This window comes from Pteropus medius, unplaced genomic scaffold, assembly GCF_902729225.1.
Source record: "Pteropus medius unplaced genomic scaffold, Ma_sr-lr_union100, whole genome shotgun sequence".
Lineage (NCBI taxonomy): Eukaryota > Metazoa > Chordata > Mammalia > Chiroptera > Pteropodidae > Pteropus > Pteropus medius.
This window is the reverse complement of record NW_024340696.1, coordinates 17,096,619-17,103,587: the sequence shown is the minus strand read 5'-3', so window position 1 is coordinate 17,103,587 and position 6,969 is coordinate 17,096,619.

The following is a 6,969-nucleotide window of genomic DNA, read 5'->3' as shown; positions in this document are numbered from 1 at the left end:
AACACACACACACACACACACACCTTTGCAAATGGCCAGCAGCGTTCAGGGGCTGCCCTCTGGGGTGGGGGGAGGGGTAATTGATTCATAAATCCACCTGCCTCCAGGGAGTCAGTGGAAGGGGCTGGGCAGAGGCCAGGGACAGGGGACAGGGCTTACTGCTGCAGCTTTTCCCTCTCTCCTCACCACCTTAAAAGGAAAACCACCTCTATAAATACCCAGATGGCAGGGTATTTAGCAAATAAACAACTTTTGTTGAATGATAGAGGAGAAAATTCAACAAAGACTGCAAATACTCTAGTGACATTATCAGAACTTTTTAAGACTAGATGACGGTTTATCTTTTTCCCCTTCTCAAAGACCATGGGATCTTTTTTCTTCTTAAAATAATGTCCCTAAAAAATGAGCTCAGATGTATTAGTGCTATTTTTAAACCAATTTGAAGGGAACTTGTTTTGTGAGGGTGACTGTGTGTGTGTGTGTGTGTGTCTCAGTGTGTTGCATCTGAATCTGAGGTTTTCAGCAGAAGACATGCCACACCTCGGCATGACAAAGGATTTATTGATTGGTGGAGTGATGGAGGTGGGAAGAATTCTTGCAGATTGGAAGATGTGACAAAATCACACACACATAGATCACCCTCCCCAAATCTACTCAGCATCCCAGATCCACCTCACATAACCTCTGTCCTGAAAGGGGGAGGGGGCAGGAAAGCAGAGAGCTATTTTCAGTCATGGCTTAGACATGGTTCATTTTCTTTATTAACCCTAATTATCAACTTTCCCTGACAATAGTTTTCCTTGATGCCAATAAACAGTTTTTCAGAAGTTGCCACTAGGATTTGGGGCACAAAGACAGGAAGGCAGCAATCATGGGGCTGATCTTTACTCAGTGAGATCTTTAGTGTCCTCTCATCTCCGTCCTTAGGCACTCCTATCCTTTGTAACTTGCCTCAGAGATTTTGGTTTAAGCTTAAGGCCTTCTCGGACCCTCAATTCCTGTCTGTAACTAAGCCTTGACTACTAACGAGAGACAGGATGGCTGTTCAAGGAGGACACCCTCTGGCAGCCCATCAGCAGCTATTTATTTTTAGCTCCATGAATGCATGTATGTATGCATGTGAGAACGTTGCTGCAGTGGGGAGGTGTGCAGTCAGGCAGTCAGAAGAAATCCCAGTGAGAGGTAGAGAGGTAGGTGGCCCTGGTTCTTCCACTGAAGATGGCTTATCATATAGGATCATCAGATGTGGCTTGACAGACAGAAAAGCTTTCCCATCATGTTCCGACAGCATTTTAATGAAGTCATCTTTGGATTAATGAAAATGTCAGGCTAAAGATCTTTATAAAGTCACACAGTAGGTATGTTTTTAGAGATATGCGTGGATATGTGTAAGCATAAATTCATTCACAGAAACCATATAGATTCTATATAAACTACATAAACTATATGTAGAAGAGACAATTTAGAATAACGTGACCTGCTTTCTATTTCTATGCTTTCTATAGTGGTTGAGTGCTCATGTATCTGACGTTTAGATCAACGCAAGTTCATTTAACGGCTTCCAGCAAACTCTGAATCTAGCCCTAACAAATGAGGTAAAGTTGGAAATATAAGAAATGTGCTCAGACTCTGCATCTCAAAACTTTGAGGGCAGCAGCCAAAATCATACTCGTCTAATCTTGGTTGCCTGGTGGATTCAACATCTCTGCTGTCCCTCCCCAGGAGAGGGTGTGCTCTGCCTTATCCCTACCGTGCTACTGTAATTATGCTGACTGATTAGTCTGGGGTGGGTGGGGGTGGTGCCTAGGAAGCTCAGCAGAAATATTTGCAGAAAGTTGGGCCACCAGAGCCAGCACCTCCGTTTTCCCTACACATCAGTCAAGTCCTTTGGTACATTCCTGGACTGGAGCTGGTGACCTTGGCTTTCTGAGCTGTCCTGCCAGTCTTTGCTCAGGGCTGTGGTGCCCAACTCCTGTCGGAGCAGTCAAACTAAAGACCCAGGGAATTAATAGACTGATGTGGAACCTGTCCAAGATGAAAACTGCCCTCTGCACTGCCAAGCCATTCCTGGGCATCCCGAGCGTGAAAAGGGCTGGTTTCCCCTAATGCTCCCCCAGAAGGCCTGTGGGGGTACACTGCTGTCACAAAGCCCTCGAAAAGAACTGAGTCTCCTCTTCCAGGGTGACCAAAGCCCAGAAATGTCCTGCCTGTGTGTCTCATCTCCTCTTTAAGCACCAAGAAAAATACCAGTAAAAAGTACTGGGTTTGAGGGAGGGGAAAAAAAAAAACAGCTTCCAGGAAATTAACCAATAGTCTATTGGAGAAGATGACCAGGAAATAATACCTCTTAGACACCTCTTTGCCTAAAGGTGTCTCCATCAGGGAGCAGAACTATTTTGGCCTAAGTAAAGGACAGAGTGGGGGCAGAAGAAACCAGTAGTTTTTGAGTACCTACTGTGTGCCAGACACTACCTGGCAGGTTCTTTTATATAAATTATATAATACTTAAGGCAATTTTATGGGTGTCATCAATAATAATGTTACCTATCCCACTGCGTTGTAGAGCACAGAAATCACTTCAAAAATAGTAGTTATTTTTCCCATTTTAAAGCTAAGGAAGTAGAAATCAGATAGTTTAAGTGACTTGTCCAAAAGTTTTAGAGCTTGAAGTCGTACAATTAGGGATCTAATAAAATTCATGTCTGCGTGGCTGCAACATGACTCTATCATGTTGTTTCTATTCCTATATCTGGTATTTTAATCAGTTCTAGGCACCCTCATTTGGAGTTGGAGATGTATGGGACTTTGTCAGTAGTGACCTGAATAATGAAACTGATATATTCCTCCTAAGGAGACCTTCAGCCAACAGACACGACCCACCCCTGGCCCCATCACAAGGCTTTCTGCCTGAGAAGAGACACCCTTCATCCTCTAACAATGAAAGCCCCCCAGCTCATCCAAAACTCAAAGGTTTTGTCTGAAGCCAGCCAGTGTGGAGTGGAGATGCAGTGACCTTATGCCCATTTGGGCTGCTACACTTAACCATGTTTCCACCTCCACAAGGGAAGCCCCTTGTGTGGCACCTGGAAGGAGTTAGGAGGTCCCCAGTCCAGTCTTCCAAGAAAGCTGTCTTAAGGTGAGAACAGCAGCAAATCTGTATTTGGTTTGGCTAGTCATCTGAGTACTCCTTCACCCCTTTAGAAACTGGCATCCCTGATCATTTTCTTGATTCGGAAAACTTCAGAGGCTAAGCTATTAGCACAGTGGGGGAGTTTAGTCACAGCATGCATAATATAAGCTATTCCGAGATCCCCTTCCCCTGTTAAATACACGTTTTCATCACTTACCCTGATCAAGAGGTATATTCGGTCTTGGGAAACATTTCTTAGAAGCCAACATATTTGGAAGTTTGAGGACGACTTGCATGCTGGGAAAAAAGTGACTAGAATTCTACCCATCCCCCACTTCTTTTAGTTTCCATCGGCACTCAAAAGTCTCAACTCTAAAGCAACCACAGTGTTCAACTTCAGAACAGTTAAGACAATTCCTGCTTTTCGTATACCTCCATTATAAAGGAGCAGGCTCTTTCAAACGCCCTCTTCCCCTCCCTACACTATTCTAACTGCTGGACATCGTGGGGGACCAGATGCTAGATTCTCCCATGCCTTGGGAGAACAGGGACCTAGAGGACCACCCAGGAATATCTAGCGTGGGTTTCATGGTAAGGAACTAAGCAAAGACAAGAAAGCCAGAGTAAGCACATGACAGGGGCTGAGACTGAAGGGGGGGCGGGACTCAGCATGTCAGCATGTTTTAGTTTAGCAGAGGCTAAATAGAAAAGGATCAGAGCTTGAAAAGCAAGGACCACAGACAGAATAGAACAATCTGAGGATGCTTCAGGATACCTGCATGAGTTTGGCCTTGATCTTATGGTTATCAGACAGTTGTCTACTACACCTGAATTCAGTGGACAGAGAGAGCTCCATCATAAATTCATGGGGGAGGTCTGGTGGGTCTAAGAATTAGCTGAACTTTTTATCCTTTCACTATTAAAGGAGCCTTGAAAATAGCTGCTGGTCTATTAGGCTTGGATCGCTATATCCAATAGGCCAATAGTAAAACACGGGCATTGTAGTTCTTGAATTCCTAGTCCAATAAATATAGGCTGTGGAACAGAGGAAGAATGGACAAGGATATCTGCTGGATTGGCCAGTTTTTTGTACTTAGTAGCAAGGCTATGAGTTAAATAATGAATTGGGTCTGAATCTTGTCATGAGAAGACACACCTTCAGTTCACATGTGAAAACCTGGCATCTTCTATTAGTTCTTCCTTACCCTTAAAAGTAGGAATAAAAATCGGGGTGGGGGGTAGAAAATGTACTTTCTGGGTATAGTGGGTTTTCACTACCTTTGGTAGTGATTGTCTCTATGACCTCAACAATTCTGATCTGGTTAATGCTGGAGGCCTGTTTTGTAGAGGTGTAGACTAACCTCGTGAGGCTGGACTAACTGTGGCTGTGCCTGACGGGCATGCAGATCAGTTGGAACCAAAAGAGGACAGACAGATCTTACATCCTAACAGGGTGAGTCTGACTCATCAGTACTGGGTTTCTGAGATCACTACAAATCACCTTAGACAGTGCTGGCAAATGTCACTTACCTCACCATCCAGGAACCTGTGGCTCAGAAACCACGAAGAAAAGCCTTGGGTCTCAAATGAAAATGTCTAGAGTGAAGCCATTGCAATATGGTAGAATGAAATGCAAATTTAATTGGAGAAAAAAAATCTAGATGATTCCATTCTGTGTTTGGGGCAATCCAATTCTAGGGCTCTTTCTCTTTCTCTCCTCCCTACCCCCACATTCTTGATCGCTCCAGTCATGAGTAAGCTCTTTCACTGTATCTGACTGGGATTAAGGGATTTCTGGTCTTTCCATCTGGTTTCAATTACATCACACTCAGATAACTTGGGTACCTGCATTGAGTGTGACTGCTCTGGCAGAGGGTCTTGCGACTTCATTTTGCAAGAGGTAGGATTTCCTCTTGTTTTCCTGCCCTGCGGGCTGACTGTTGGGCTGAGTCTGGCACGAGATAAGGGTAGGAGAGAGGGAAACTAATGTTAGTCACCTGGATATAACTCAGAAGGGAACTTGCCAGAGAGCAAAGCCACTGCCAATGAGAGGGGCACCTCAGAGAAAGAGCTGAGTGGGTAGTGAATGGAGGAAGGATGGTGATCAGGAAGGGGTAATTATGGCGAGGGTTAACAGGAAGATGAACGTGAGCAGCAACATTGCAGAAAGCATGAGGCAAAGGATGAGGTGTGTCCTGGGTGTTTGAGGACTGCTTTGAAAACTCATCTGGTCTCCTCTTGGTCGTTGGCGCTCCTACAACAAGCAAGAATGAAAGGGATATGGTGTCAGCAATCTACGTACCATCACTCACAGTTCCCTGTGAGCATTCAGTTCTAGGCTCTCCCCTCCCCTCCTTCAGTGGTTTAATTTTGGCTTCCCTGAGAGTGGCGGGGATACAAGGGGCAGGTACTCAAGGCTACAGTTAGGTAAAGAGATGCTCAGCCTTACCAGCAAGTGGCCAAATACGAGTTCACTCCAAATTGGCTGGTCTGGACCAACTATTCATCAAGAAGTCATATTTCTGGCAAAGTAGAGTTTGTGGTATTAACAGGTCAAATCAGAGAGAGAGAGAGCTGCTTACACTGGTAGCCGGGGGTCAGAAGGTTACATCGTGGACAAAGATTTTTAACACAACTACTCTGTTTAGGACAATGACAGCTCAACAGCTCAGGAGGTGCTTCAGAAAGCCCACTCTTGTAGCTGCTGTGTTACTATCAGCAGGTACCATTCTGATGCCATTATGACATCACTATACCTGTAGGGGAAGAAGCAGCTAGTAGGAGGTCTTGAATAAGGGTGGGGAGAGTGCTAGGTAATGTCTGGTATGGCTGCTATTCCATTGTGTAGATTTAGAGACACGGCAGTGAAATTGGAGACCAGTGACCAACCCAAAGAGGACTTGGAATGCTATGACTTACCCATATCTCAGATCCCCAGGAAGAACCAATGCAGAAATGCTTTGAGGTTCTCCTGCGTGAAAAGGGTTACATCTTTGCATGGTACAGGAGAGTTTAAATAATATTTGAGATTCTTCCAGGGACTTGGATACCTTTAAAATGTGGGCTGGTGAGAGACCAAACTTAAAAAGATAAGTGGCTTGTATAATTCCTAAAATGACTATCAAAGGAGTTTATTTATGAACAAAACAGAGAGGAGTGAGTCAGGACAGGATCTGTATGTAAATCAAGGAGGTGGTTTTATAGTCTATTTTCTACAGCTAAAAAGCCCAGTCTAGACCAACCAAAAAGTCAGAAGTGGAGCTGAGAGGGAAGGTTCTGGTCTTGCCTCTGCCATTTGCTCCTAAAATCTGGAACACGTCACTCAACATCCTATAAAATATGTGTACTGTTACCTGCCCTACCTACCTCACAGGATTTTATTTTTAAAAACATAGGTGTGAACATGTTCCACAAATTTAAAAAAAGGCCTCACCTCTGTAATGGAAATTCTTCTTCGTCACTGTGCTAGTTACTCTGCTTTCTTCAGTTTGGTCATCAAAAGGAGAGCACAGATTGGACAAGCACAGCCATGTACTTAATTGCCTGCCTCATGTGCTGGATCTTTTAAAAAGCAAGGTTGAAATGTTCTAGGCCCCAGGAAGTGTATGGAACAATCCCAGAGCACAGCCTGCTTATATTAGGTGATGAGAATAAGCTTCACTTCCCATGTCACATTGTTCCTTGAGTCTTACTTGAGTTCTCACTCCGGAGAATCCTAAGAACCATGAAGGTCATGGAGGTGGTCTGCTAGTCTCTGGTGACACTAGGAACTTAACCTCTCCAGGTCTGGGCTGCCTCATTTGTCAAACCCTGCCACATGCAAGTAAGATGCTTAGCAC